This window comes from Triticum aestivum, chromosome 3A (assembly GCF_018294505.1).
Source record: "Triticum aestivum cultivar Chinese Spring chromosome 3A, IWGSC CS RefSeq v2.1, whole genome shotgun sequence".
Classification (NCBI taxonomy): domain Eukaryota; kingdom Viridiplantae; phylum Streptophyta; class Magnoliopsida; order Poales; family Poaceae; genus Triticum; species Triticum aestivum.
This window is the reverse complement of record NC_057800.1, coordinates 553,228,601-553,235,842: the sequence shown is the minus strand read 5'-3', so window position 1 is coordinate 553,235,842 and position 7,242 is coordinate 553,228,601.

The window sequence follows — 7,242 nt, the reverse complement described above, 5'->3', positions numbered from 1 at the left end:
TTGTGGGTTTATGATCAAGTCTATCTATGAATAATATTTGAATATTCTTTGAATTCTTTTATGTATGATTGGTTATCTTTGCAAGTCTCTTCAAATTATCCGTTTGGTTTGGCCAACTAGATTGGTAGTTCTTGCCATGGGAGAAGTGCTTAGCTTTGGGTTCGATCTTGCGGTGTCCTTTCCCAGTGACAGAAGGGGCAGCAAGGCACGTATTGTATCATTGCCATCGAGGATAACAAGATGGGGTTTATTTCATATTGCATGAATTTATCTCTCTACATCATGTCATCTTGCTTAAAGCGTTACTCTGTTTTTAACTTAATACTCTAGATGCATGCTGGATAGCAGTCGATGAGTGGAGTAATAGTAGTAGATGCAGAATCGTTTCGGTCTACTTGTCACGGACGTGATGCCTATATACATGATCATAACTAGATATTCTCATAACTATGCTCAATTATGTCAATTGCTTAATAGTAATTTGTTCACCCACCGTAGAATACTTATGCTCTTGAGAGAAGCCACTAGTGAAACCTATGGCCCCCGGGTCTATTCTCATCCTATCAATCTCCATCACTTTAATCTTGCTTTGTTTTTTTACTTTGCCTTTTACTTTTTACTTTGCATCTCTATACCAAAAATACAAAAAATATTATATCTATCAGATCTCACTCTCGTAAGTGACCGTGAAGGGATTGACAACCCCTAATCGCGTTGGTTGCGAGTAGCTATCGTTTTGTGCATGTACGAGGGACTTGAGTGTGGCCTCCTACTGGATTGATACCTTGGTTCTTGGTACGTCTCCAACGTATCTATAATTTTTGATTGCTCCATGCTATATTATCTACTGTTTTGGGCAATATTGGGCTTTATTTTCCACTTTTATATTATTTTTGGGACTAACCTATTAACCGGAGGCCCAACCCAGATTTGCTGTTTTATGCCTATTTCAGTGTTTCGAAGAAAAGGAATATCAAACGGAGTCGAAACGGAACGAAATCAACTGGAGAAGTTATTTTTGGAAAGAAAGCCACCAGATAGACTTGGACTCCACGTCAGGAGATACAGGAGGTGCTCACGAGGGTGGGGGTGCCCCCCCTAGGGCGTGCCCCCTGCCTCGTGGGGCCCCCGTGGCTCCTCCGACGTACCTCCTGCACCCATATATACCTATGTAACCTAAAACTTCCAGAAGGAAGAATAGATCGGGAGTTCCGCCGCCAGAAGCCTCTGTAGCCACCGGAAACCAATCTAGACCCGTTCCGGCACCCTGCCGGAGGGGGCAATCCCTCTCCGGTGGCCATCTTCATCATCCCGGTGCTCTCCATGACGAGGAGGGAGTAGTTCTCCCTCGGGTCTGAGGGTATGTACCAGTAGCTATGTGTTTGATCTCTCTCTCTCTCTCTCTCTCGTGTTCTTGATTTGGCACGGTCTTGATGTATCACGAGCTTTGCCATTATAGTTGGATCTTATGTTTCTCCTCCCCCTCTACTCTCTTGTAATGAATTGAGTTTCCCCTTTGAAGTTATCTTATCGGATTGAGTCTTTAAAGATTTGAGAACACTTGATGTATGTCTTGCCATGGATATCTGTGGTGACAATGGGATATCACGTGATTCACTTGATGTATGTTTTGGTGATCAACTTGCGGGTTCCGCCCATGAACCTATGCATAGGGGTTGGCACACGTTTTCATCATGATTCTCCGGTAGAACTTTGGGGCACTCTTTGAGGTTCTATGTGTTGGTTGAATAGATGAATCTGAGATTGTGTGATGCATATCGTATAATCATACCCATGGATACTTGAGGTGACATTGGAGTATCTAGGTGACATTAGGGTTTTGGTTGATTTGTGTCTTAAGGTGTTATTCTAGTACAAACTCTAGGGCTGTTTGTGAAACTTATAGGAATAGCCCAATGGATTGATTGGAAAGAATAACTCTGAGGTGGTTTCGTACCCTACCATAATCTCTTCGTTCGTTCTCCGCTATTAGTGACTTTGGAGTGACTCTTTGTTGCATGTTGAGGGATAGTTATGTGATCCAATTATGTTAGTATGGGAACTTACACTAGCGAAAGTATGAACCCTAGGCCTTATTTCGTATCATTGCAATACCATTTACGCTTACTTTTAACATTCATTACCTTGCTGTTTTTATAATTTCAGATTAAAAATACCCATATCTACTATCCATATACCACTTGTATCACCATCTCTTCGCCGAACTAGTCCACCTATACAATTTACCATTGTATTGGGTGTGTTGGGGACACAAGAGACTCTTTGTTATTTGGTTGCAGGGTTGCTTGAGAGAGACCATCTTCATCCTACGCCTCCTATGGATTGATAAACCTTAGGTCATCCACTTGAGGGAAATTTGCTACTATCCTACAAACCTCTGCACTTGGAGGCCCAACAATGTCTACAAGAAGAAGGTTGTGTAGTAGACATCAAGCTCTTTTCTGGCGCCGTAGCCGGGGAGGTAAGTGCTTGAAGGTATATCTTTAGATCTTGCAATTGAGTCTTTTAGTTTCTTGTTTTATCACTAGTTTAGTTTATAAAAGAAAACTATAAAAAATGGAATTGAGTTTGTCTCATACGCTTCATCTTTTTAATATCTTTCGTGAGTATGATGGAAAGGATAATTGTGCTCAAGTGCTATAAGAAGAAATCTATAGAATGTTTGGCACTAAATATTTGAATGATGAGCATGATTGCAATGTTTTTAGTACGAATTCTTTGAATATCCATGATGCTAATGATGATTGCACTAGTTATGATGAAAACGCCTCCTATAAACATGTCAATTTTTGTGGAGTAGACTGGGTTTGCAAGTACACACCAAATAGGGAAGATAGATATTGCAAGAGGCATAAGTACTTAGAAACCAAATTGTTGCAAGAAGAGCTAGATGAATGTGATGAAAATTTCAATATTTTTCGTGCCCCTTGTGAACTTTGCAATGAACATGGTCATTTAAAGCTCCAATGCTATTTGTTTCATGATCAAGTCGTGTCCAAACATTGTGATATTTTGATTACCCTTGAGCATCATAAAGAGCTTAGCGTTCTTTTGGGTTATGAAGAAATGAAACGTATAACCGAGGGTATTCCAAAGTTTAATCTTGATAAAGTTCTTCATTTTGATCTAGAGAAGATTTATATGTATTGTGCGGTGAATTGCATTGAAAATCCTTATATTGCCAATTACATAAAGAAAAGAAAACAAATAGAAGATGAAGAGAATACTAACGAAAGGGAAGAGACTTCCCAATATTCTCCTATTATTTCTTATGATGAATCAGGTAACGAAGAGGAGCCCTCTATTCAACCAATCTCGTTAATAAGGAGCTCCAAAAGGAGGATTGAACCCACGCATGATGTGGTGAAGAAGAAGAAAAGAAAAAGGAAGAGAGGTAAAAAGGTATCGCTCCCAAATAAAGTTGCTCCTATTATTGCTGTGCCTCATGAAAATGAAGATGATAAACTTGATGATGATCTCGTTATGCCTATTGCTTGTTGTGATGATTATGATTGGGAATATAATGATACTTCTTATGATCTTGAAAATCTTTTTGGCACTTGCTTGGAAGGATATAATAATTGCTATACTATTGGTGCTATCCATACTATTGATGATGAGAGTGATTACTTATGACATGAAAAGGCCCAAGCTTGGGGATGCTATGTTTAATGAAGATGATATTTTTAGTCTCTCAAGTTTTGATATGAAAAGTTGTTATGATGATAGCATGCCTCCTACTTATGATAATTATTGTGATAATACATATGCTATAAAAAGTAGTAATGATTATATTTATAAAACTTGTCATGATTATGGTTACCCATTTTCTGAACATTACTCTTTTAATGTGGAAACAATTTATTGTATTCAAGTCTCTTATGATACTCCCACTATTCTGAATGGGAAGAATTTTGCTTATGTGGAGAGTAGTAAATTTTCTATGCTTGTAGATCATGAAAAGAATGCTTTAGGTGCTGGTTATATTGTTGAATTCATTCATGATGCTACTGAAAATTATTATGAGGGAGGAGCATATGCTTGTAGGAATTGCAATAATATCAAGTTTCCTCTCTATGTGCTTAAAGTTTTGAAGTTATGCTTGTTTTACCTTCCTATGCAAGTTGATTCTTATTCTCATAAGTTGTTTGCTCACAAAACCCCTATGCATAGGAAGAATGTTAGACTTAAATTTGCTAGTCATATTCTTCATGATGCTCTCTTTATGTTTCAATTCTTATCTTTTAGTTCAGCATCATTGAAATCATCATGCCTAGCTAGGGGCGTTAAACGATAGCGCTTGTTGGGAGGCAACCCAATTTTATTTTAGCTCCTTGCGTTTTGTTCCTGTTTAATAATAAATAATCCATCTAGACTCTGTTTAGATGTCGTTTTATGTGTTTAATTAGTGTTTGTGCCAAGTAGAACCGTTGGGAAGACTTGGGGAAAGTCTTTGCGATCATGCTGTAAAAAACAGCAACTTTAGCGCTCACGAGAATTGCTGCCATTTTTATTTGGTGAGTTATATTTCTTTAATTCTTTTTGCAGATGATTAATAGATAAATTACTCAGGTCCAGAAATTTATTTTAGAATTTTATGAGTTCCATAAGTATACGTTTGATCCAGATTACTACAGACTGTTCTGTTTTTGACAGATTCTGTTTTTCATGTGTTGTTTACTTATTTTGATGAATATATGGCTAGTAAAATAGTTTATAAACCATAGAGAAGTTGGAATACAGTAGGTTTAACACCAATATAAATAAAGAATGAGTTCATTACAGTACCTTCAAGTGGTGATTTATTTTCTTATACTAACGGAGCTTACGAGTTTTCTGTTAAGTTTTGTGTTGTGAAGTTTTCAAGTTTTGGGTAAAGATTCGATGGACTATGGAATAAGGAGTGGCAAGAGCCTAAGCTTGGGGCTTCCCAAGGCACCCCAAGTTAATATTCAAGGAAAACCAAGAGCCTAATCTTGGGGATGCCCCGGAAGGCATCCCCTCTTTCGTCTTCGTTCATCGATAACTTTACTTGGAGCTATATTTTTATTCACCACATGATATGTGTTTTGCTTGGAGCGTAAATTTATTTTGTTAGGATTTGCTTTATGTTATTTAGATTTTTTTTCATATTTTATTTCAATAAAAGTGGCATTGATAGCCTTTAGTATGCCTATTTTAGAAGTCCACATGTTGCTGTTTGAAAACAGAAAGTTTATCGCTGTTGCAATAATTCCCTAGAAAAGTGAGAATGTGATAAAATGTTGAAACCTTTTGCATATTAAGATATGATAAATTTACTACAGTGGAAATTTTCTTTAATATTTTTTGGAGCTAGATAAGTATGGATGTTGCAGCATTCTTTACAGACTACCCTGTTTAGGCAGATTGCTGTTATGTTTGCATTGTTGGCATATGTTTGCTTCTTTAATGATTCTATTTGAGGATAGGACTATTAAATATGCAGAGGCATTTAGTATTCAATGTTGAATAATAATTTTAGTGATTTGATACAATAGAGTATGATAAGGTTTTTGCAATGGTTTATACTAACTTATCTCACGAGTCCTTGTTGAGTTTTGTGTGGATGAAGCTTCTGAGATTTAGGGAGACCGTGATATGAGAGGAATTAAGGAGACACAAAAGCTCAAGCTTGGGGATGCCCAAGGCATCCCAAGATAATATTTCAAGAAGTCTCAAGCATCTAAACTTGGGGATGCCCCGGTTGGCATCCCACCTTTCTTCTTCAACAACTATCGGTTAGTTTCGGTTGATCCTAAGTTTTTGCTTCTTCACATGATGTTTGCTATTCTTAGAATGTCATTTTCTTTTGCTTTGCTTGCTGTTTGAATAGAATACCAAGATCTGAAATTATTAAATGTTAGAGAGTCTTCACATAGTTGCATAATTATTCAACTACTCATTGATCTTCACTTATATCTTTCGGAGTAGTTTGTCATTTGCTCTAGGGCTTCACTTATACCTTTTACATCATTGTGGTAGTTTTATTTTGAAGAAATAGATGAACTCTCATGCTTCACTTATATTGTTTTGAGAGTCTTAAATAGCATGGTAATTTTCTTAAAATCCTAATATGCTAGGTATTCAAGAATAATAAAATTATCTTATGAGTGTGTTGAATACTATGAGAAGTTTGATACTTGATAATTGTTTTGAGATATGGAGATGGTGATATTAGAGTCATGCTAGTTGAGTGGTTATGAATTTGAGAAATACTTGTGTTGAAGTTGTGATTCCCGTAGCATGCACGTATGGTGAACCGTTATGTGATGAAGTCAGAGCATGATTTATTTATTGATTACCTTCCTTATGAGTGGCGGTCGGGGACGAGCGATGGTCTTTTCCTACCAATCTATCCCCCTAGGAGCATGCACGTAGTACTTTGTTTCGATAACTAATAGATTTTTGCAATAAGTATGTGAGTTCTTTATGACTAATGTTGAGTCCATGGATTATACGCACTCTCACCCTTCCACCATTGCTAGCCTCTCTAGTACCGCACAACTTTCGCTGGTACCAGAAACCCACCATATACCTTCCTCAAAACAGCTACATACCTACCTATTATGGCATTTCCATAGCCATTCCGAGATATATTTCCATGCAACTTTCCACCATTCCATTTATTATGACATGCTTCATCATTGTCATATTGCTTTGCATGATCATGTAGTTGACATCGTATTTGTGGCAAAGCCACTGTTCATAATTCTTTCATACATGTCACTCATGCATCATTGCACATCCCGGTACACCGCCGGAGGCATTCATATAGAGTCATATCTTGTTCTAAGTATCGAGTTGTAATCATTGAGTTGTAAATAAATAGAAGTGTGATGATCATCATTCAATAGAGCATTGTCCCCAAAAAAGAGAAAGGCCAAAGAAAAAAAGAAGGCCAAAAAAAGAGAAAATAAAAGGGGCAATGCTACTATCCTTTTACCACACTTGTGCTTCAAAGTAGCACCATGATCTTCATGATAGAGAGTCTCCTATGTTGTCACTTTCATATACTAGTGGGTGTCTTTCATTAGAGAACTTGACTTGTATATTCCAATGATGGGCTTCCTCAAAATGCCCTAAGTCTTCGTGAGCAAGCAAGTTGGATGCACACCCACTTAGTTTCTTTTTGAGCTTTCATATACTTATAGCTCTAGTGCATCTGTTGCATGGCAATCCCTACTCACTCACATTGATATC